General features: G+C 45.1%; 17 non-coding genes across 17 annotated transcripts; all 17 read right to left on the bottom strand.

Annotated features, from left to right (window-relative positions):
- Positions 1-911: 911 nt before the first annotated feature.
- Positions 912-1,102, bottom strand: LOC141195942 (U2 spliceosomal RNA). The gene has a single exon (XR_012268513.1). It is a non-coding gene; the product is annotated as a U2 spliceosomal RNA (small nuclear RNA).
- A 1,124-nt stretch (positions 1,103-2,226) lies between these two features.
- Positions 2,227-2,417, bottom strand: LOC141196178 (U2 spliceosomal RNA). Its single transcript, XR_012268744.1, has one exon. It is a non-coding gene; the product is annotated as a U2 spliceosomal RNA (small nuclear RNA).
- A 1,124-nt stretch (positions 2,418-3,541) lies between these two features.
- Positions 3,542-3,732, bottom strand: LOC141196167 (U2 spliceosomal RNA). Its single transcript, XR_012268732.1, has one exon. It is a non-coding gene; the product is annotated as a U2 spliceosomal RNA (small nuclear RNA).
- Positions 3,733-4,852: 1,120 nt separating this feature from the next.
- LOC141196155 (U2 spliceosomal RNA) lies at positions 4,853-5,043 on the bottom strand. The gene has a single exon (XR_012268720.1). It is a non-coding gene; the product is annotated as a U2 spliceosomal RNA (small nuclear RNA).
- Positions 5,044-6,163: 1,120 nt separating this feature from the next.
- LOC141195998 (U2 spliceosomal RNA) lies at positions 6,164-6,354 on the bottom strand. The gene has a single exon (XR_012268567.1). It is a non-coding gene; the product is annotated as a U2 spliceosomal RNA (small nuclear RNA).
- A 1,120-nt stretch (positions 6,355-7,474) lies between these two features.
- On the bottom strand, positions 7,475-7,665 carry LOC141196144 (U2 spliceosomal RNA). The gene has a single exon (XR_012268709.1). It is a non-coding gene; the product is annotated as a U2 spliceosomal RNA (small nuclear RNA).
- A 1,119-nt stretch (positions 7,666-8,784) lies between these two features.
- LOC141196133 (U2 spliceosomal RNA) lies at positions 8,785-8,975 on the bottom strand. The gene has a single exon (XR_012268698.1). It is a non-coding gene; the product is annotated as a U2 spliceosomal RNA (small nuclear RNA).
- A 1,121-nt stretch (positions 8,976-10,096) lies between these two features.
- Positions 10,097-10,287, bottom strand: LOC141196121 (U2 spliceosomal RNA). Its single transcript, XR_012268687.1, has one exon. It is a non-coding gene; the product is annotated as a U2 spliceosomal RNA (small nuclear RNA).
- Positions 10,288-11,408: 1,121 nt separating this feature from the next.
- LOC141196110 (U2 spliceosomal RNA) lies at positions 11,409-11,599 on the bottom strand. The gene has a single exon (XR_012268676.1). It is a non-coding gene; the product is annotated as a U2 spliceosomal RNA (small nuclear RNA).
- A 1,121-nt stretch (positions 11,600-12,720) lies between these two features.
- On the bottom strand, positions 12,721-12,911 carry LOC141196099 (U2 spliceosomal RNA). The gene has a single exon (XR_012268665.1). It is a non-coding gene; the product is annotated as a U2 spliceosomal RNA (small nuclear RNA).
- A 1,122-nt stretch (positions 12,912-14,033) lies between these two features.
- LOC141196088 (U2 spliceosomal RNA) lies at positions 14,034-14,224 on the bottom strand. Its single transcript, XR_012268654.1, has one exon. It is a non-coding gene; the product is annotated as a U2 spliceosomal RNA (small nuclear RNA).
- Positions 14,225-15,346: 1,122 nt separating this feature from the next.
- Positions 15,347-15,537, bottom strand: LOC141195768 (U2 spliceosomal RNA). Its single transcript, XR_012268346.1, has one exon. It is a non-coding gene; the product is annotated as a U2 spliceosomal RNA (small nuclear RNA).
- Positions 15,538-16,658: 1,121 nt separating this feature from the next.
- On the bottom strand, positions 16,659-16,849 carry LOC141196077 (U2 spliceosomal RNA). The gene has a single exon (XR_012268643.1). It is a non-coding gene; the product is annotated as a U2 spliceosomal RNA (small nuclear RNA).
- A 1,122-nt stretch (positions 16,850-17,971) lies between these two features.
- Positions 17,972-18,162, bottom strand: LOC141196065 (U2 spliceosomal RNA). The gene has a single exon (XR_012268632.1). It is a non-coding gene; the product is annotated as a U2 spliceosomal RNA (small nuclear RNA).
- Positions 18,163-19,284: 1,122 nt separating this feature from the next.
- LOC141196086 (U2 spliceosomal RNA) lies at positions 19,285-19,475 on the bottom strand. The gene has a single exon (XR_012268652.1). It is a non-coding gene; the product is annotated as a U2 spliceosomal RNA (small nuclear RNA).
- A 1,122-nt stretch (positions 19,476-20,597) lies between these two features.
- Positions 20,598-20,788, bottom strand: LOC141195767 (U2 spliceosomal RNA). Its single transcript, XR_012268345.1, has one exon. It is a non-coding gene; the product is annotated as a U2 spliceosomal RNA (small nuclear RNA).
- A 1,121-nt stretch (positions 20,789-21,909) lies between these two features.
- On the bottom strand, positions 21,910-22,100 carry LOC141196054 (U2 spliceosomal RNA). Its single transcript, XR_012268621.1, has one exon. It is a non-coding gene; the product is annotated as a U2 spliceosomal RNA (small nuclear RNA).
- Positions 22,101-23,110: the final 1,010 nt, after the last annotated feature.

Raw genomic sequence — 23,110 nt, 5'->3', positions numbered from 1 at the left:
TGTTCCCACCCGCCTCAACACCGTTGGAAGGGAGGAGAACCAATTAAGGCGGGGGGGGGGGTGGAACGAGCAGCTGTCTACCCTTAGCAGGAGGGTTGCTGATTAATTACCTCTCCTGCTGCTGCTGCTGCTGGCTGTCCAGCAGCAGACTGAAGGTGGCTGCTGCTGTGCGCAGGTATATAAAGGCTCAGAGCCTATTATGACACGCGCAGCCAGCGTTCCATTGCCACATTCCGTCTACTGCAGGCGGGATACCTGGATGGCTGAATGTCACTGAGAAGCTCACAGAGACCGCCATAAGCAACAGTTTAAAAGAATGCCACAGACTAATCAACCAAACTTTTTGGGTTGGTTTCTCTTTTATAGTCTGCAGGCATTAAATGAAAGAAGTCAGTGTTCCAGCAGAGGGAGACAACGTTTCAGAAAAGGCATTGTAGCAAACCAAAAAAGAAATTTTAAGCGCAGCAGAGTAACCAGCTCACATACCTGTTAGCTCAGGTGAGTTTAAAAGGCTGCTGTTGATAACAAGGGCATTTGCTAAATAGATGGTGTGTGTGCAACAATATACTGAAAGGTCAATTATATTGTGCAGCTTATCTCACCACCTGTAGTTATTTAGGTGAAAGCTCCAAAATGCTTGCCTAATATGTCTGTTTATCCAAAAGGAAGTATAGAGGGAGAGCTAGATAGATAGCATTGCATTACATTACATTACATGGCAATGCAATGCACAGTTGCTGAAGTTGAACCAAAATGAGCTTGTCATCTGGCTTCTGCAACTTTTAACATGAAAAATCCAATGAGGAGAAGAAAAGCAAAGCCAAAGAGTCCATCCCAAAATCCGACAAACAAGCAAAATGAACAAAAAGCATTGAATTCAATTCTTTCTGATTTTAGAAACTGCATTAAAGAAGGGGTGCACCGGTCCTGGAGATACTGCAATACCAGATCAATGCGTGGAGTGGACAGAGCAAGCTCTCTTTCCATCTCCCTGTTCTAAAAATCCATTTAATATATGGTCCCCAGATAGGGGACGTATCAGATATTAAACTGATAAGAACAGATACTACACTTGATCTTAGCCAAAAGGCCGAGAAGCGATAACCAGAATTGGTTTCCGACTACGGTGCCACCCAAGGATTCTGAAAAGTCCATTTGTGGAGATGGCCACCTGGACTCCCGTTAAGAAGACATGCTGTCAACCTCTAGATCCCTCACATGCCTGCACTTTTCGGCTTGCTGCTAGTGCAATCCACGCGTTTTAGATCTGCATAACTCCACCTCTTTTAGCACAGTACCCTCAACCCCCGGCTGTTCCCACCCGCCTCAACACCGTTGGAAGGGAGGAGAACCAATTAAGGCGGGGGGGGGGGGGGTGGAACGAGCAGCTGTCTACCCTTAGCAGGAGGGTTGCTGATTAATTACCTCTCCTGCTGCTGCTGCTGCTGGCTGTCCAGCAGCAGACTGAAGGTGGCTGCTGCTGTGCGCAGGTATATAAAGGCTCAGAGCCTATTATGACACGCGCAGCCAGTGTTCCATTGCCACATTCCGTCTACTGCAGGCGGGATACCTGGATGGCTGAATGTCACTGAGAAGCTCACAGAGACCGCCATAAGCAACAGTTTAAAAGAATGCCACAGACTAATCAACCAAACTTTTTGGGTTGGTTTCTCTTTTATAGTCTGCAGGCATTAAATGAAAGAAGTCAGTGTTCCAGCAGAGGGAGACAACGTTTCAGAAAAGGCATTGTAGCAAACCAAAAAAGAAATTTTAAGCGCAGCAGAGTAACCAGCTCACATACCTGTTAGCTCAGGTGAGTTTAAAAGGCTGCTGTTGATAACAAGGGCATTTGCTAAATAGATAGTGTGTGTGCAACAATATACTGAAAGGTCAATTATATTGTGCAGCTTATCTCACCACCTGTAGTTATTTAGGTGAAAGCTCCAAAATGCTTGCCTAATATGTCTGTTTATCCAAAGGAAAGTATAGAGGGAGAGCTAGATAGATAGCATTGCATTACATTACATTACATGGCAATGCAATGCACAGTTGCTGAAGTTGAACCAAAATGAGCTTGTCATCTGGCTTCTGCAACTTTTAACATGAAAAATCCAATGAGGAGAAGAAAAGCAAAGCCAAAGAGTCCATCCCAAAATCCGACAAACAAGCAAAATGAACAAAAAGCATTGAATTCAATTCTTTCTGATTTTAGAAACTGCATTAAAGAAGGGGTGCACCGGTCCTGGAGATACTGCAATACCAGGTCAATGCGTGGAGTGGACAGAGCAAGCTCTTTTTCCATCTCCCTGTTCTAAAAATCCATTTAATATATGGTCCCCAGATAGGGGACGTATCAGATATTAAACTGATAAGAACAGATACTACACTTGATCTTAGCCAAAAGGCCGAGAAGCGATAACCAGAATTGGTTTCCGACTACGGTGCCACCCAAGGATTCTGAAAAGTCCATTTGTGGAGATGGCCACCTGGACTCCCGTTAAGAAGACATGCTGTCAACCTCTAGATCCCTCACATGCCTGCACTTTTCGGCTTGCTGCTGCTGCAATCCACGCGTTTTAGATCTGCATAACTCCACCTCTTTTAGCACAGTACCCTCAACTCCCGGCTGTTCCCACCCGCCTCAACACCGTTGGAAGGGAGGAGAACCAATTAAGGCGGGGGGGGGGGGGGTGGAACGAGCAGCTGTCTACCCTTAGCAGGAGGGTTGCTGATTAATTACCTCTCCTGCTGCTGCTGCTGCTGGCTGTCCAGCAGCAGACTGAAGGTGGCTGCTGCTGTGCGCAGGTATATAAAGGCTCAGAGCCTATTATGACACGCGCAGCCAGTGTTCCATTGCCACATTCCGTCTACTGCAGGCGGGATACCTGGATGGCTGAATGTCACTGAGAAGCTCACAGAGACCGCCATAAGCAACAGTTTAAAAGAATGCCACAGACTAATCAACCAAACTTTTTGGGTTGGTTTCTCTTTTATAGTCTGCAGGCATTAAATGAAAGAAGTCAGTGTTCCAGCAGAGGGAGACAACGTTTCAGAAAAGGCATTGTAGCAAACCAAAAAAGAAATTTTAAGCGCAGCAGAGTAACCAGCTCACATACCTGTTAGCTCAGGTGAGTTTAAAAGGCTGCTGTTGATAACAAGGGCATTTGCTAAATAGATAGTGTGTGTGCAACAATATACTGAAAGGTCAATTATATTGTGCAGCTTATCTCACCACCTGTAGTTATTTAGGTGAAAGCTCCAAAATGCTTGCCTAATATGTCTGTTTATCCAAAGGAAAGTATAGAGGGAGAGCTAGATAGATAGCATTGCATTACATTACATTACATGGCAATGCAATGCACAGTTGCTGAAGTTGAACCAAAATGAGCTTGTCATCTGGCTTCTGCAACTTTTAACATGAAAAATCCAATGAGGAGAAGAAAAGCAAAGCCAAAGAGTCCATCCCAAAATCCGACAAACAAGCAAAATGAACAAAAAGCATTGAATTCAATTCTTTCTGATTTTAGAAACTGCATTAAAGAAGGGGTGCACCGGTCCTGGAGATACTGCAATACCAGGTCAATGCGTGGAGTGGACAGAGCAAGCTCTTTTTCCATCTCCCTGTTCTAAAAATCCATTTAATATATGGTCCCCAGATAGGGGACGTATCAGATATTAAACTGATAAGAACAGATACTACACTTGATCTTAGCCAAAAGGCCGAGAAGCGATAACCAGAATTGGTTTCCGACTACGGTGCCACCCAAGGATTCTGAAAAGTCCATTTGTGGAGATGGCCACCTGGACTCCCGTTAAGAAGACATGCTGTCAACCTCTAGATCCCTCACATGCCTGCACTTTTCGGCTTGCTGCTGCTGCAATCCACGCGTTTTAGATCTGCATAACTCCACCTCTTTTAGCACAGTACCCTCAACTCCCGGCTGTTCCCACCCGCCTCAACACCGTTGGAAGGGAGGAGAACCAATTAAGGCGGGGGGGGGGTGGAACGAGCAGCTGTCTACCCTTAGCAGGAGGGTTGCTGATTAATTACCTCTCCTGCTGCTGCTGCTGCTGGCTGTCCAGCAGCAGACTGAAGGTGGCTGCTGCTGTGCGCAGGTATATAAAGGCTCAGAGCCTATTATGACACGCGCAGCCAGCGTTCCATTGCCACATTCCGTCTACTGCAGGCGGGATACCTGGATGGCTGAATGTCACTGAGAAGCTCACAGAGACCGCTATAAGCAACAGTTTAAAAGAATGCCACAGACTAATCAACCAAACTTTTTGGGTTGGTTTCTCTTTTATAGTCTGCAGGCATTAAATGAAAGAAGTCAGTGTTCCAGCAGAGGGAGACAACGTTTCAGAAAAGGCATTGTAGCAAACCAAAAAAGAAATTTTAAGCGCAGCAGAGTAACCAGCTCACATACCTGTTAGCTCAGGTGAGTTTAAAAGGCTGCTGTTGATAACAAGGGCATTTGCTAAATAGATGGTGTGTGTGCAACAATATACTGAAAGGTCAATTATATTGTGCAGCTTATCTCACCACCTGTAGTTATTTAGGTGAAAGCTCCAAAATGCTTGCCTAATATGTCTGTTTATCCAAAAGGAAGTATAGAGGGAGAGCTAGATAGATAGCATTGCATTACATTACATTACATGGCAATGCAATGCACAGTTGCTGAAGTTGAACCAAAATGAGCTTGTCATCTGGCTTCTGCAACTTTTAACATGAAAAATCCAATGAGGAGAAGAAAAGCAAAGCCAAAGAGTCCATCCCAAAATCCGACAAACAAGCAAAATGAACAAAAAGCATTGAATTCAATTCTTTCTGATTTTAGAAACTGCATTAAAGAAGGGGTGCACCGGTCCTGGAGATACTGCAATACCAGGTCAATGCGTGGAGTGGACAGAGCAAGCTCTTTTTCCATCTCCCTGTTCTAAAAATCCATTTAATATATGGTCCCCAGATAGGGGACGTATCAGATATTAAACTGATAAGAACAGATACTACACTTGATCTTAGCCAAAAGGCCGAGAAGCGATAACCAGAATTGGTTTCCGACTACGGTGCCACCCAAGGATTCTGAAAAGTCCATTTGTGGAGATGGCCACCTGGACTCCCGTTAAGAAGACATGCTGTCAACCTCTAGATCCCTCACATGCCTGCACTTTTTGGCTTGCTGCTGCTGCAATCCACGCGTTTTAGATCTGCATAACTCCACCTCTTTTAGCACAGTACCCTCAACCCCCGGCTGTTCCCACCCGCCTCAACACCGTTGGAAGGGAGGAGAACCAATTAAGGCGGGGGGGGGGTGGAACGAGCAGCTGTCTACCCTTAGCAGGAGGGTTGCTGATTAATTACCTCTCCTGCTGCTGCTGCTGCTGGCTGTCCAGCAGCAGACTGAAGGTGGCTGCTGCTGTGCGCAGGTATATAAAGGCTCAGAGCCTATTATGACACGCGCAGCCAGCGTTCCATTGCCACATTCCGTCTACTGCAGGCGGGATACCTGGATGGCTGAATGTCACTGAGAAGCTCACAGAGACCGCCATAAGCAACAGTTTAAAAGAATGCCACAGACTAATCAACCAAACTTTTTGGGTTGGTTTCTCTTTTATAGTCTGCAGGCATTAAATGAAAGAAGTCAGTGTTCCAGCAGAGGGAGACAACGTTTCAGAAAAGGCATTGTAGCAAACCAAAAAAGAAATTTTAAGCGCAGCAGAGTAACCAGCTCACATACCTGTTAGCTCAGGTGAGTTTAAAAGGCTGCTGTTGATAACAAGGGCATTTGCTAAATAGATGGTGTGTGTGCAACAATATACTGAAAGGTCAATTATATTGTGCAGCTTATCTCACCACCTGTAGTTATTTAGGTGAAAGCTCCAAAATGCTTGCCTAATATGTCTGTTTATCCAAAAGGAAGTATAGAGGGAGAGCTAGATAGATAGCATTGCATTACATTACATTACATGGCAATGCAATGCACAGTTGCTGAAGTTGAACCAAAATGAGCTTGTCATCTGGCTTCTGCAACTTTTAACATGAAAAATCCAATGAGGAGAAGAAAAGCAAAGCCAAAGAGTCCATCCCAAAATCCGACAAACAAGCAAAATGAACAAAAAGCATTGAATTCAATTCTTTCTGATTTTAGAAACTGCATTAAAGAAGGGGTGCACCGGTCCTGGAGATACTGCAATACCAGGTCAATGCGTGGAGTGGACAGAGCAAGCTCTTTTTCCATCTCCCTGTTCTAAAAATCCATTTAATATATGGTCCCCAGATAGGGGACGTATCAGATATTAAACTGATAAGAACAGATACTGCACTTGATCTTAGCCAAAAGGCCGAGAAGCGATAACCAGAATTGGTTTCCGACTACGGTGCCACCCAAGGATTCTGAAAAGTCCATTTGTGGAGATGGCCACCTGGACTCCCGTTAAGAAGACATGCTGTCAACCTCTAGATCCCTCACATGCCTGCACTTTTCGGCTTGCTGCTGCTGCAATCCACGCGTTTTAGATCTGCATAACTCCACCTCTTTTAGCACAGTACCCTCAACCCCCGGCTGTTCCCACCCGCCTCAACACCGTTGGAAGGGAGGAGAACCAATTAAGGCGGGGGGGGGGTGGAACGAGCAGCTGTCTACCCTTATCAGGAGGGTTGCTGATTAATTACCTCTCCTGCTGCTGCTGCTGCTGGCTGTCCAGCAGCAGACTGAAGGTGGCTGCTGCTGTGCGCAGGTATATAAAGGCTCAGAGCCTATTATGACATGCGCAGCCAGCGTTCCATTGCCACATTCCGTCTACTGCAGGCGGGATACCTGGATGGCTGAATGTCACTGAGAAGCTCACAGAGACCGCCATAAGCAACAGTTTAAAAGAATGCCACAGACTAATCAACCAAACTTTTTGGGTTGGTTTCTCTTTTATAGTCTGCAGGCATTAAATGAAAGAAGTCAGTGTTCCAGCAGAGGGAGACAACGTTTCAGAAAAGGCATTGTAGCAAACCAAAAAAGAAATTTTAAGCGCAGCAGAGTAACCAGCTCACATACCTGTTAGCTCAGGTGAGTTTAAAAGGCTGCTGTTGATAACAAGGGCATTTGCTAAATAGATGGTGTGTGTGCAACAATATACTGAAAGGTCAATTATATTGTGCAGCTTATCTCACCACCTGTAGTTATTTAGGTGAAAGCTCCAAAATGCTTGCCTAATATGTCTGTTTATCCAAAAGGAAGTATAGAGGGAGAGCTAGATAGATAGCATTGCATTACATTACATTACATGGCAATGCAATGCACAGTTGCTGAAGTTGAACCAAAATGAGCTTGTCATCTGGCTTCTGCAACTTTTAACATGAAAAATCCAATGAGGAGAAGAAAAGCAAAGCCAAAGAGTCCATCCCAAAATCCGACAAACAAGCAAAATGAACAAAAAGCATTGAATTCAATTCTTTCTGATTTTAGAAACTGCATTAAAGAAGGGGTGCACCGGTCCTGGAGATACTGCAATACCAGGTCAATGCGTGGAGTGGACAGAGCAAGCTCTTTTTCCATCTCCCTGTTCTAAAAATCCATTTAATATATGGTCCCCAGATAGGGGACGTATCAGATATTAAACTGATAAGAACAGATACTACACTTGATCTTAGCCAAAAGGCCGAGAAGCGATAACCAGAATTGGTTTCCGACTACGGTGCCACCCAAGGATTCTGAAAAGTCCATTTGTGGAGATGGCCACCTGGACTCCCGTTAAGAAGACATGCTGTCAACCTCTAGATCCCTCACATGCCTGCACTTTTTGGCTTGCTGCTGCTGCAATCCACGCGTTTTAGATCTGCATAACTCCACCTCTTTTAGCACAGTACCCTCAACCCCCGGCTGTTCCCACCCGCCTCAACACCGTTGGAAGGGAGGAGAACCAATTAAGGCGGGGGGGGGTGGAACGAGCAGCTGTCTACCCTTAGCAGGAGGGTTGCTGATTAATTACCTCTCCTGCTGCTGCTGCTGCTGGCTGTCCAGCAGCAGACTGAAGGTGGCTGCTGCTGTGCGCAGGTATATAAAGGCTCAGAGCCTATTATGACACGCGCAGCCAGCGTTCCATTGCCACATTCCGTCTACTGCAGGCGGGATACCTGGATGGCTGAATGTCACTGAGAAGCTCACAGAGACCGCCATAAGCAACAGTTTAAAAGAATGCCACAGACTAATCAACCAAACTTTTTGGGTTGGTTTCTCTTTTATAGTCTGCAGGCATTAAATGAAAGAAGTCAGTGTTCCAGCAGAGGGAGACAACGTTTCAGAAAAGGCATTGTAGCAAACCAAAAAAGAAATTTTAAGCGCAGCAGAGTAACCAGCTCACATACCTGTTAGCTCAGGTGAGTTTAAAAGGCTGCTGTTGATAACAAGGGCATTTGCTAAATAGATGGTGTGTGTGCAACAATATACTGAAAGGTCAATTATATTGTGCAGCTTATCTCACCTCCTGTAGTTATTTAGGTGAAAGCTCCAAAATGCTTGCCTAATATGTCTGTTTATCCAAAAGGAAGTATAGAGGGAGAGCTAGATAGATAGCATTGCATTACATTACATTACATGGCAATGCAATGCACAGTTGCTGAAGTTGAACCAAAATGAGCTTGTCATCTGGCTTCTGCAACTTTTAACATGAAAAATCCAATGAGGAGAAGAAAAGCAAAGCCAAAGAGTCCATCCCAAAATCCGACAAACAAGCAAAATGAACAAAAAGCATTGAATTCAATTCTTTCTGATTTTAGAAACTGCATTAAAGAAGGGGTGCACCGGTCCTGGAGATACTGCAATACCAGGTCAATGCGTGGAGTGGACAGAGCAAGCTCTTTTTCCATCTCCCTGTTCTAAAAATCCATTTAATATATGGTCCCCAGATAGGGGACGTATCAGATATTAAACTGATAAGAACAGATACTACACTTGATCTTAGCCAAAAGGCCGAGAAGCGATAACCAGAATTGGTTTCCGACTACGGTGCCACCCAAGGATTCTGAAAAGTCCATTTGTGGAGATGGCCACCTGGACTCCCGTTAAGAAGACATGCTGTCAACCTCTAGATCCCTCACATGCCTGCACTTTTTGGCTTGCTGCTGCTGCAATCCACGCGTTTTAGATCTGCATAACTCCACCTCTTTTAGCACAGTACCCTCAACCCCCGGCTGTTCCCACCCGCCTCAACACCGTTGGAAGGGAGGAGAACCAATTAAGGCGGGGGGGGGGGTGGAACGAGCAGCTGTCTACCCTTAGCAGGAGGGTTGCTGATTAATTACCTCTCCTGCTGCTGCTGCTGCTGGCTGTCCAGCAGCAGACTGAAGGTGGCTGCTGCTGTGCGCAGGTATATAAAGGCTCAGAGCCTATTATGACACGCGCAGCCAGCGTTCCATTGCCACATTCCGTCTACTGCAGGCGGGATACCTGGATGGCTGAATGTCACTGAGAAGCTCACAGAGACCGCCATAAGCAACAGTTTAAAAGAATGCCACAGACTAATCAACCAAACTTTTTGGGTTGGTTTCTCTTTTATAGTCTGCAGGCATTAAATGAAAGAAGTCAGTGTTCCAGCAGAGGGAGACAACGTTTCAGAAAAGGCATTGTAGCAAACCAAAAAAGAAATTTTAAGCGCAGCAGAGTAACCAGCTCACATACCTGTTAGCTCAGGTGAGTTTAAAAGGCTGCTGTTGATAACAAGGGCATTTGCTAAATAGATGGTGTGTGTGCAACAATATACTGAAAGGTCAATTATATTGTGCAGCTTATCTCACCACCTGTAGTTATTTAGGTGAAAGCTCCAAAATGCTTGCCTAATATGTCTGTTTATCCAAAAGGAAGTATAGAGGGAGAGCTAGATAGATAGCATTGCATTACATTACATTACATGGCAATGCAATGCACAGTTGCTGAAGTTGAACCAAAATGAGCTTGTCATCTGGCTTCTGCAACTTTTAACATGAAAAATCCAATGAGGAGAAGAAAAGCAAAGCCAAAGAGTCCATCCCAAAATCCGACAAACAAGCAAAATGAACAAAAAGCATTGAATTCAATTCTTTCTGATTTTAGAAACTGCATTAAAGAAGGGGTGCACCGGTCCTGGAGATACTGCAATACCAGGTCAATGCGTGGAGTGGACAGAGCAAGCTCTTTTTCCATCTCCCTGTTCTAAAAATCCATTTAATATATGGTCCCCAGATAGGGGACGTATCAGATATTAAACTGATAAGAACAGATACTACACTTGATCTTAGCCAAAAGGCCGAGAAGCGATAACCAGAATTGGTTTCCGACTACGGTGCCACCCAAGGATTCTGAAAAGTCCATTTGTGGAGATGGCCACCTGGACTCCCGTTAAGAAGACATGCTGTCAACCTCTAGATCCCTCACATGCCTGCACTTTTCGGCTTTGCTGCTGCTGCAATCCACGCGTTTTAGATCTGCATAACTCCACCTCTTTTAGCACAGTACCCTCAACCCCCGGTTGTTCTCACCCGCCTCAACACCGTTGGAAGGGAGGAGAACCAATTAAGGCGGGGGGGGGGTGGAACGAGCAGCTGTCTACCCTTAGCAGGAGGGTTGCTGATTAATTACCTCTCCTGCTGCTGCTGCTGCTGGCTGTCCAGCAGCAGACTGAAGGTGGCTGCTGCTGTGCGCAGGTATATAAAGGCTCAGAGCCTATTATGACACGCGCAGCCAGCGTTCCATTGCCACATTCCGTCTACTGCAGGCGGGATACCTGGATGGCTGAATGTCACTGAGAAGCTCACAGAGACCGCCATAAGCAACAGTTTAAAAGAATGCCACAGACTAATCAACCAAACTTTTTGGGTTGGTTTCTCTTTTATAGTCTGCAGGCATTAAATGAAAGAAGTCAGTGTTCCAGCAGAGGGAGACAACGTTTCAGAAAAGGCATTGTAGCAAACCAAAAAAGAAATTTTAAGCGCAGCAGAGTAACCAGCTCACATACCTGTTAGCTCAGGTGAGTTTAAAAGGCTGCTGTTGATAACAAGGGCATTTGCTAAATAGATGGTGTGTGTGCAACAATATACTGAAAGGTCAATTATATTGTGCAGCTTATCTCACCACCTGTAGTTATTTAGGTGAAAGCTCCAAAATGCTTGCCTAATATGTCTGTTTATCCAAAAGGAAGTATAGAGGGAGAGCTAGATAGATAGCATTGGATTACATTACATTACATGGCAATGCAATGCACAGTTGCTGAAGTTGAACCAAAATGAGCTTGTCATCTGGCTTCTGCAACTTTTAACATGAAAAATCCAATGAGGAGAAGAAAAGCAAAGCCAAAGAGTCCATCCCAAAATCCGACAAACAAGCAAAATGAACAAAAAGCATTGAATTCAATTCTTTCTGATTTTAGAAACTGCATTAAAGAAGGGGTGCACCGGTCCTGGAGATACTGCAATACCAGGTCAATGCGTGGAGTGGACAGAGCAAGCTCTTTTTCCATCTCCCTGTTCTAAAAATCCATTTAATATATGGTCCCCAGATAGGGGACGTATCAGATATTAAACTGATAAGAACAGATACTACACTTGATCTTAGCCAAAAGGCCGAGAAGCGATAACCAGAATTGGTTTCCGACTACGGTGCCACCCAAGGATTCTGAAAAGTCCATTTGTGGAGATGGCCACCTGGACTCCCGTTAAGAAGACATGCTGTCAACCTCTAGATCCCTCACATGCCTGCACTTTTCGGCTTGCTGCTGCTGCAATCCACGCGTTTTAGATCTGCATAACTCCACCTCTTTTAGCACAGTACCCTCAACCCCCGGCTGTTCCCACCCGCCTCAACACCGTTGGAAGGGAGGAGAACCAATTAAGGCGGGGGGGGGGGTGGAACGAGCAGCTGTCTACCCTTAGCAGGAGGGTTGCTGATTAATTACCTCTCCTGCTGCTGCTGCTGCTGGCTGTCCAGCAGCAGACTGAAGGTGGCTGCTGCTGTGCGCAGGTATATAAAGGCTCAGAGCCTATTATGACACGCGCAGCCAGCGTTCCATTGCCACATTCCGTCTACTGCAGGCGGGATACCTGGATGGCTGAATGTCACTGAGAAGCTCACAGAGACCGCCATAAGCAACAGTTTAAAAGAATGCCACAGACTAATCAACCAAACTTTTTGGGTTGGTTTCTCTTTTATAGTCTGCAGGCATTAAATGAAAGAAGTCAGTGTTCCAGCAGAGGGAGACAACGTTTCAGAAAAGGCATTGTAGCAAACCAAAAAAGAAATTTTAAGCGCAGCAGAGTAACCAGCTCACATACCTGTTAGCTCAGGTGAGTTTAAAAGGCTGCTGTTGATAACAAGGGCATTTGCTAAATAGATGGTGTGTGTGCAACAATATACTGAAAGGTCAATTATATTGTGCAGCTTATCTCACCACCTGTAGTTATTTAGGTGAAAGCTCCAAAATGCTTGCCTAATATGTCTGTTTATCCAAAAGGAAGTATAGAGGGAGAGCTAGATAGATAGCATTGCATTACATTACATTACATGGCAATGCAATGCACAGTTGCTGAAGTTGAACCAAAATGAGCTTGTCATCTGGCTTCTGCAACTTTTAACATGAAAAATCCAATGAGGAGAAGAAAAGCAAAGCCAAAGAGTCCATCCCAAAATCCGACAAACAAGCAAAATGAACAAAAAGCATTGAATTCAATTCTTTCTGATTTTAGAAACTGCATTAAAGAAGGGGTGCACCGGTCCTGGAGATACTGCAATACCAGGTCAATGCGTGGAGTGGACAGAGCAAGCTCTTTTTCCATCTCCCTGTTCTAAAAATCCATTTAATATATGGTCCCCAGATAGGGGACGTATCAGATATTAAACTGATAAGAACAGATACTACACTTGATCTTAGCCAAAAGGCCGAGAAGCGATAACCAGAATTGGTTTCCGACTACGGTGTCACCCAAGGATTCTGAAAAGTCCATTTGTGGAGATGGCCACCTGGACTCCCGTTAAGAAGACATGCTGTCAACCTCTAGATCCCTCACATGCCTGCACTTTTCGGCTTGCTGCTGCTGCAATCCACGCGTTTTAGATCTGCATAACTCCACCTCTTTTAGCACAGTACCCTCAACCCCCGGCTGTTCCCACCCGCCTCAACACCGTTGGAAGGGAGGAGAACCAATTAAGGCGGGGGGGGGGGGTGGAACGAGCAGCTGTCTACCCTTAGCAGGAGGGTTGCTGATTAATTACCTCTCCTGCTGCTGCTGCTGCTGGCTGTCCAGCAGCAGACTGAAGGTGGCTGCTGCTGTGCGCAGGTATATAAAGGCTCAGAGCCTATTATGACACGCGCAGCCAGCGTTCCATTGCCACATTCCGTCTACTGCAGGCGGGATACCTGGATGGCTGAATGTCACTGAGAAGCTCACAGAGACCGCCATAAGCAACAGTTTAAAAGAATGCCACAGACTAATCAACCAAACTTTTTGGGTTGGTTTCTCTTTTATAGTCTGCAGGCATTAAATGAAAGAAGTCAGTGTTCCAGCAGAGGGAGACAACGTTTCAGAAAAGGCATTGTAGCAAACCAAAAAAGAAATTTTAAGCGCAGCAGAGTAACCAGCTCACATACCTGTTAGCTCAGGTGAGTTTAAAAGGCTGCTGTTGATAACAAGGGCATTTGCTAAATAGATGGTGTGTGTGCAACAATATACTGAAAGGTCAATTATATTGTGCAGCTTATCTCACCACCTGTAGTTATTTAGGTGAAAGCTCCAAAATGCTTGCCTAATATGTCTGTTTATCCAAAAGGAAGTATAGAGGGAGAGCTAGATAGATAGCATTGCATTACATTACATTACATGGCAATGCAATGCACAGTTGCTGAAGTTGAACCAAAATGAGCTTGTCATCTGGCTTCTGCAACTTTTAACATGAAAAATCCAATGAGGAGAAGAAAAGCAAAGCCAAAGAGTCCATCCCAAAATCCGACAAACAAGCAAAATGAACAAAAAGCATTGAATTCAATTCTTTCTGATTTTAGAAACTGCATTAAAGAAGGGGTGCACCGGTCCTGGAGATACTGCAATACCAGGTCAATGCGTGGAGTGGACAGAGCAAGCTCTTTTTCCATCTCCCTGTTCTAAAAATCCATTTAATATATGGTCCCCAGATAGGGGACGTATCAGATATTAAACTGATAAGAACAGATACTACACTTGATCTTAGCCAAAAGGCCGAGAAGCGATAACCAGAATTGGTTTCCGACTACGGTGCCACCCAAGGATTCTGAAAAGTCCATTTGTGGAGATGGCCACCTGGACTCCCGTTAAGAAGACATGCTGTCAACCTCTAGATCCCTCACATGCCTGCACTTTTCGGCTTGCTGCTGCTGCAATCCACGCGTTTTAGATCTGCATAACTCCACCTCTTTTAGCACAGTACCCTCAACCCCCGGCTGTTCCCACCCGCCTCAACACCGTTGGAAGGGAGGAGAACCAATTAAGGCGGGGGGGGGGGGTGGAACGAGCAGCTGTCTACCCTTAGCAGGAGGGTTGCTGATTAATTACCTCTCCTGCTGCTGCTGCTGCTGGCTGTCCAGCAGCAGACTGAAGGTGGCTGCTGCTGTGCGCAGGTATATAAAGGCTCAGAGCCTATTATGACACGCGCAGCCAGCGTTCCATTGCCACATTCCGTCTACTGCAGGCGGGATACCTGGATGGCTGAATGTCACTGAGAAGCTCACAGAGACCGCCATAAGCAACAGTTTAAAAGAATGCCACAGACTAATCAACCAAACTTTTTGGGTTGGTTTCTCTTTTATAGTCTGCAGGCATTAAATGAAAGAAGTCAGTGTTCCAGCAGAGGGAGACAACGTTTCAGAAAAGGCATTGTAGCAAACCAAAAAAGAAATTTTAAGCGCAGCAGAGTAACCAGCTCACATACCTGTTAGCTCAGGTGAGTTTAAAAGGCTGCTGTTGATAACAAGGGCATTTGCTAAATAGATGGTGTGTGTGCAACAATATACTGAAAGGTCAATTATATTGTGCAGCTTATCTCACCACCTGTAGTTATTTAGGTGAAAGCTCCAAAATGCTTGCCTAATATGTCTGTTTATCCAAAAGGAAGTATAGAGGGAGAGCTAGATAGATAGCATTGCATTACATTACATTACATGGCAATGCAATGCACAGTTGCTGAAGTTGAACCAAAATGAGCTTGTCACCTGGCTTCTGCAACTTTTAACATGAAAAATCCAATGAGGAGAAGAAAAGCAAAGCCAAAGAGTCCATCCCAAAATCCGACAAACAAGCAAAATGAACAAAAAGCATTGAATTCAATTCTTTCTGATTTTAGAAACTGCATTAAAGAAGGGGTGCACCGGTCCTGGAGATACTGCAAAACCAGGTCAATGCGTGGAGTGGACAGAGCAAGCTCTTTTTCCATCTCCCTGTTCTAAAAATCCATTTAATATATGGTCCCCAGATAGGGGACGTATCAGATATTAAACTGATAAGAACAGATACTACACTTGATCTTAGCCAAAAGGCCGAGAAGCGATAACCAGAATTGGTTTCCGACTACGGTGCCACCCAAGGATTCTGAAAAGTCCATTTGTGGAGATGGCCACCTGGACTCCCGTTAAGAAGACATGCTGTCAACCTCTAGATCCCTCACATGCCTGCACTTTTCGGCTTGCTGCTGCTGCAATCCACGCGTTTTAGATCTGCATAACTCCACCTCTTTTAGCACAGTACCCTCAACCCCCGGCTGTTCCCACCCGCCTCAACACCGTTGGAAGGGAGGAGAACCAATTAAGGCGGGGGGGGGGGTGGAACGAGCAGCTGTCTACCCTTAGCAGGAGGGTTGCTGATTAATTACCTCTCCTGCTGCTGCTGCTGCTGGCTGTCCAGCAGCAGACTGAAGGTGGCTGCTGCTGTGCGCAGGTATATAAAGGCTCAGAGCCTATTATGACACGCGCAGCCAGCGTTCCATTGCCACATTCCGTCTACTGCAGGCGGGATACCTGGATGGCTGAATGTCACTGAGAAGCTCACAGAGACCGCCATAAGCAACAGTTTAAAAGAATGCCACAGACTAATCAACCAAACTTTTTGGGTTGGTTTCTCTTTTATAGTCTGCAGGCATTAAATGAAAGAAGTCAGTGTTCCAGCAGAGGGAGACAACGTTTCAGAAAAGGCATTGTAGCAAACCAAAAAAGAAATTTTAAGCGCAGCAGAGTAACCAGCTCACATACCTGTTAGCTCAGGTGAGTTTAAAAGGCTGCTGTTGATAACAAGGGCATTTGCTAAATAGATGGTGTGTGTGCAACAATATACTGAAAGGTCAATTATATTGTGCAGCTTATCTCACCACCTGTAGTTATTTAGGTGAAAGCTCCAAAATGCTTGCCTAATATGTCTGTTTATCCAAAAGGAAGTATAGAGGGAGAGCTAGATAGATAGCATTGCATTACATTACATTACATGGCAATGCAATGCACAGTTGCTGAAGTTGAACCAAAATGAGCTTGTCATCTGGCTTCTGCAACTTTTAACATGAAAAATCCAATGAGGAGAAGAAAAGCAAAGCCAAAGAGTCCATCCCAAAATCCGACAAACAAGCAAAATGAACAAAAAGCATTGAATTCAATTCTTTCTGATTTTAGAAACTGCATTAAAGAAGGGGTGCACCGGTCCTGGAGATACTGCAATACCAGGTCAATGCGTGGAGTGGACAGAGCAAGCTCTTTTTCCATCTCCCTGTTCTAAAAATCCATTTAATATATGGTCCCCAGATAGGGGACGTATCAGATATTAAACTGATAAGAACAGATACTACACTTGATCTTAGCCAAAAGGCCGAGAAGCGATAACCAGAATTGGTTTCCGACTACGGTGTCACCCAAGGATTCTGAAAAGTCCATTTGTGGAGATGGCCACCTGGACTCCCGTTAAGAAGACATGCTGTCAACCTCTAGATCCCTCACATGCCTGCACTTTTCGGCTTGCTGCTGCTGCAATCCACGCGTTTTAGATCTGCATAACTCCACCTCTTTTAGCACAGTACCCTCAACCCCCGGCTGTTCCCACCCGCCTCAACACCGTTGGAAGGGAGGAGAACCAATTAAGGCGGGGGGGGGGGGTGGAACGAGCAGCTGTCTACCCTTAGCAGGAGGGTTGCTGATTAATTACCTCTCCTGCTGCTGCTGCTGCTGGCTGTCCAGCAGCAGACTGAAGGTGGCTGCTGCTGTGCGCAGGTATATAAAGGCTCAGAGCCTATTATGACACGCGCAGCCAGCGTTCCATTGCCACATTCCGTCTACTGCAGGCGGGATACCTGGATGGCTGAATGTCACTGAGAAGCTCACAGAGACCGCCATAAGCAACAGTTTAAAAGAATGCCACAGACTAATCAACCAAACTTTTTGGGTTGGTTTCTCTTTTATAGTCTGCAGGCATTAAATGAAAGAAGTCAGTGTTCCAGCAGAGGGAGACAACGTTTCAGAAAAGGCATTGTAGCAAACCAAAAAAGAAATTTTAAGCGCAGCAGAGTAACCAGCTCACATACCTGTTAGCTCAGGTGAGTTTAAAAGGCTGCTGTTGATAACAAGGGCATTTGCTAAATAGATGGTGTGTGTGCAACAATATACTGAAAGGTCAATTATATTGTGCAGCTTATCTCACCACCTGTAGTTATTTAGGTGAAAGCTCCAAAATGCTTGCCTAATATGTCTGTTTATCCAAAAGGAAGTATAGAGGGAGAGCTAGATAGATAGCATTGCATTACATTACATTACATGGCAATGCAATGCACAGTTGCTGAAGTTGAACCAAAATGAGCTTGTCATCTGGCTTCTGCAACTTTTAACATGAAAAATCCAATGAGGAGAAGAAAAGCAAAGCCAAAGAGTCCATCCCAAAATCCGACAAACAAGCAAAATGAACAAAAAGCATTGAATTCAATTCTTTCTGATTTTAGAAACTGCATTAAAGAAGGGGTGCACCGGTCCTGGAGATACTGCAATACCAGGTCAATGCGTGGAGTGGACAGAGCAAGCTCTTTTTCCATCTCCCTGTTCTAAAAATCCATTTAATATATGGTCCCCAGATAGGGGACGTATCAGATATTAAACTGATAAGAACAGATACTACACTTGATCTTAGCCAAAAGGCCGAGAAGCGATAACCAGAATTGGTTTCCGACTACGGTGCCACCCAAGGATTCTGAAAAGTCCATTTGTGGAGATGGCCACCTGGACTCCCGTTAAGAAGACATGCTGTCAACCTCTAGATCCCTCACATGCCTGCACTTTTCGGCTTGCTGCTGCTGCAATCCACGCGTTTTAGATCTGCATAACTCCACCTCTTTTAGCACAGTACCCTCAACCCCCGGCTGTTCCCACCCGCCTCAACACCGTTGGAAGGGAGGAGAACCAATTAAGGCGGGGGGGGGGGGTGGAACGAGCAGCTGTCTACCCTTAGCAGGAGGGTTGCTGATTAATTACCTCTCCTGCTGCTGCTGCTGCTGGCTGTCCAGCAGCAGACTGAAGGTGGCTGCTGCTGTGCGCAGGTATATAAAGGCTCAGAGCCTATTATGACACGCGCAGCCAGCGTTCCATTGCCACATTCCGTCTACTGCAGGCGGGATACCTGGATGGCTGAATGTCACTGAGAAGCTCACAGAGACCGCCATAAGCAACAGTTTAAAAGAATGCCACAGACTAATCAACCAAACTTTTTGGGTTGGTTTCTCTTTTATAGTCTGCAGGCATTAAATGAAAGAAGTCAGTGTTCCAGCAGAGGGAGACAACGTTTCAGAAAAGGCATTGTAGCAAACCAAAAAAGAAATTTTAAGCGCAGCAGAGTAACCAGCTCACATACCTGTTAGCTCAGGTGAGTTTAAAAGGCTGCTGTTGATAACAAGGGCATTTGCTAAATAGATGGTGTGTGTGCAACAATATACTGAAAGGTCAATTATATTGTGCAGCTTATCTCACCACCTGTAGTTATTTAGGTGAAAGCTCCAAAATGCTTGCCTAATATGTCTGTTTATCCAAAAGGAAGTATAGAGGGAGAGCTAGATAGATAGCATTGCATTACATTACATTACATGGCAATGCAATGCACAGTTGCTGAAGTTGAACCAAAATGAGCTTGTCATCTGGCTTCTGCAACTTTTAACATGAAAAATCCAATGAGGAGAAGAAAAGCAAAGCCAAAGAGTCCATCCCAAAATCCGACAAACAAGCAAAATGAACAAAAAGCATTGAATTCAATTCTTTCTGATTTTAGAAACTGCATTAAAGAAGGGGTGCACCGGTCCTGGAGATACTGCAATACCAGGTCAATGCGTGGAGTGGACAGAGCAAGCTCTTTTTCCATCTCCCTGTTCTAAAAATCCATTTAATATATGGTCTCCAGATAGGGGACGTATCAGATATTAAACTGATAAGAACAGATACTACACTTGATCTTAGCCAAAAGGCCGAGAAGCGATAACCAGAATTGGTTTCCGACTACGGTGCCACCCAAGGATTCTGAAAAGTCCATTTGTGGAGATGGCCACCTGGACTCCCGTTAAGAAGACATGCTGTCAACCTCTAGATCCCTCACATGCCTGCACTTTTCGGCTTGCTGCTGCTGCAATCCACGCGTTTTAGATCTGCATAACTCCACCTCTTTTAGCACAGTACCCTCAACCCCCGGCTGTTCCCACCCGCCTCAACACCGTTGGAAGGGAGGAGAACCAATTAAGGCGGGGGGGGGGGGTGGAACGAGCAGCTGTCTACCCTTAGCAGGAGGGTTGCTGATTAATTACCTCTCCTGCTGCTGCTGCTGCTGGCTGTCCAGCAGCAGACTGAAGGTGGCTGCTGCTGTGCGCAGGTATATAAAGGCTCAGAGCCTATTATGACACGCGCAGCCAGCGTTCCATTGCCACATTCCGTCTACTGCAGGCGGGATACCTGGATGGCTGAATGTCACTGAGAAGCTCACAGAGACCGCCATAAGCAACAGTTTAAAAGAATGCCACAGACTAATCAACCAAACTTTTTGGGTTGGTTTCTCTTTTATAGTCTGCAGGCATTAAATGAAAGAAGTCAGTGTTCCAGCAGAGGGAGACAACGTTTCAGAAAAGGCATTGTAGCAAACCAAAAAAGAAATTTTAAGCGCAGCAGAGTAACCAGCTCACATACCTGTTAGCTCAGGTGAGTTTAAAAGGCTGCTGTTGATAACAAGGGCATTTGCTAAATAGATGGTGTGTGTGCAACAATATACTGAAAGGTCAATTATATTGTGCAGCTTATCTCACCACCTGTAGTTATTTAGGTGAAAGCTCCAAAATGCTTGCCTAATATGTCTGTTTATCCAAAAGGAAGTATAGAGGGAGAGCTAGATAGATAGCATTGCATTACATTACATTACATGGCAATGCAATGCACAGTTGCTGAAGTTGAACCAAAATGAGCTTGTCACCTGGCTTCTGCAACTTTTAACATGAAAAATCCAATGAGGAGAAGAAAAGCAAAGCCAAAGAGTCCATCCCAAAATCCGACAAACAAGCAAAATGAACAAAAAGCATTGAATTCAATTCTTTCTGATTTTAGAAACTGCATTAAAGAAGGGGTGCACCGGTCCTGGAGATACTGCAAAACCAGGTCAATGCGTGGAGTGGACAGAGCAAGCTCTTTTTCCATCTCCCTGTTCTAAAAATCCATTTAATATATGGTCCCCAGATAGGGGACGTATCAGATATTAAACTGATAAGAACAGATACTACACTTGATCTTAGCCAAAAGGCCGAGAAGCGATAACCAGAATTGGTTTCCGACTACGGTGCCACCCAAGGATTCTGAAAAGTCCATTTGTGGAGATGGCCACCTGGACTCCCGTTAAGAAGACATGCTGTCAACCTCTAGATCCCTCACATGCCTGCACTTTTCGGCTTGCTGCTGCTGCAATCCACGCGTTTTAGATCTGCATAACTCCACCTCTTTTAGCACAGTACCCTCAACCCCCGGCTGTTCCCACCCGCCTCAACACCGTTGGAAGGGAGGAGAACCAATTAAGGCGGGGGGGGGGGTGGAACGAGCAGCTGTCTACCCTTAGCAGGAGGGTTGCTGATTAATTACCTCTCCTGCTGCTGCTGCTGCTGGCTGTCCAGCAGCAGACTGAAGGTGGCTGCTGCTGTGCGCAGGTATATAAAGGCTCAGAGCCTATTATGACACGCGCAGCCAGCGTTCCATTGCCACATTCCGTCTACTGCAGGCGGGATACCTGGATGGCTGAATGTCACTGAGAAGCTCACAGAGACCGCCATAAGCAACAGTTTAAAAGAATGCCACAGACTAATCAACCAAACTTTTTGGGTTGGTTTCTCTTTTATAGTCTGCAGGCATTAAATGAAAGAAGTCAGTGTTCCAGCAGAGGGAGACAACGTTTCAGAAAAGGCATTGTAGCAAACCAAAAAAGAAATTTTAAGCGCAGCAGAGTAACCAGCTCACATACCTGTTAGCTCAGGTGAGTTTAAAAGGCTGCTGTTGATAACAAGGGCATTTGCTAAATAGATGGTGTGTGTGCAACAATATACTGAAAGGTCAATTATATTGTGCAGCTTATCTCACCACCTGTAGTTATTTAGGTGAAAGCTCCAAAATGCTTGCCTAATATGTCTGTTTATCCAAAAGGAAGTATAGAGGGAGAGCTAGATAGATAGCATTGCATTACATTACATTACATGGCAATGCAATGCACAGTTGCTGAAGTTGAACCAAAATGAGCTTGTCATCTGGCTTCTGCAACTTTTAACATGAAAAATCCAATGAGGAGAAGAAAAGCAAAGCCAAAGAGTCCATCCCAAAATCCGACAAACAAGCAAAATGAACAAAAAGCATTGAATTCAATTCTTTCTGATTTTAGAAACTGCATTAAAGAAGGGGTGCACCGGTCCTGGAGATACTGCAATACCAGGTCAATGCGTGGAGTGGACAGAGCAAGCTCTTTTTCCATCTCCCTGTTCTAAAAATCCATTTAATATATGGTCCCCAGATAGGGGACGTATCAGATATTAAACTGATAAGAACAGATACTACACTTGATCTTAGCCAAAAGGCCGAGAAGCGATAACCAGAATTGGTTTCCGACTACGGTGCCACCCAAGGATTCTGAAAAGTCCATTTGTGGAGATGGCCACCTGGACTCCCGTTAAGAAGACATGCTGTCAACCTCTAGATCCCTCACATGCCTGCACTTTTCGGCTTGCTGCTGCTGCAATCCACGCGTTTTAGATCTGCATAACTCCACCTCTTTTAGCACAGTACCCTCAACCCCCGGCTGTTCCCACCCGCCTCAACACCGTTGGAAGGGAGGAGAACCAATTAAGGCGGGGGGGGGTGGAACGAGCAGCTGTCTACCCTTAGCAGGAGGGTTGCTGATTAATTACCTCTCCTGCTGCTGCTGCTGGCTGTCCAGCAGCAGACTGAAGGTGGCTGCTGCTGTGCGCAGGTATATAAAGGCTCAGAGCCTATTATGACACGCGCAGCCAGCGTTCCATTGCCACATTCCGTCTACTGCAGGCGGGATACCTGGATGGCTGAATGTCACTGAGAAGCTCACAGAGACCGCCATAAGCAACAGTTTAAAAGAATGCCACAGACTAATCAACCAAACTTTTTGGGTTGGTTTCTCTTTTATAGTCTGCAGGCATTAAATGAAAGAAGTCAGTGTTCCAGCAGAGGGAGACAACGTTTCAGAAAAGGCATTGTAGCAAACCAAAAAAGAAATTTTAAGCGCAGCAGAGTAACCAGCTCACATACCTGTTAGCTCAGGTGAGTTTAAAAGGCTGCTGTTGATAACAAGGGCATTTGCTAAATAGATGGTGTGTGTGCAACAATATACTGAAAGGTCAATTATATTGTGCAGCTTATCTCACCACCTGTAGTTATTTAGGTGAAAGCTCCAAAATGCTTGCCTAATATGTCTGTTTATCCAAAAGGAAGTATAGAGGGAGAGCTAGATAGATAGCATTGCATTACATTACATTACATGGCAATGCAATGCACAGTTGCTGAAGTTGAACCAAAATGAGCTTGTCATCTGGCTTCTGCAACTTTTAACATGAAAAATCCAATGAGG

This window comes from Phyllobates terribilis, unplaced genomic scaffold (genome assembly GCF_046119375.1).
Source record: "Phyllobates terribilis strain yellow unplaced genomic scaffold, ASM4611937v1 Scaffold_74__1_contigs__length_7073193, whole genome shotgun sequence".
NCBI lineage: Eukaryota > Metazoa > Chordata > Amphibia > Anura > Dendrobatidae > Phyllobates > Phyllobates terribilis.
The sequence above is the reverse complement of the archived record's forward strand: the minus strand, read 5'-3'. Positions and strand labels throughout refer to the sequence as shown.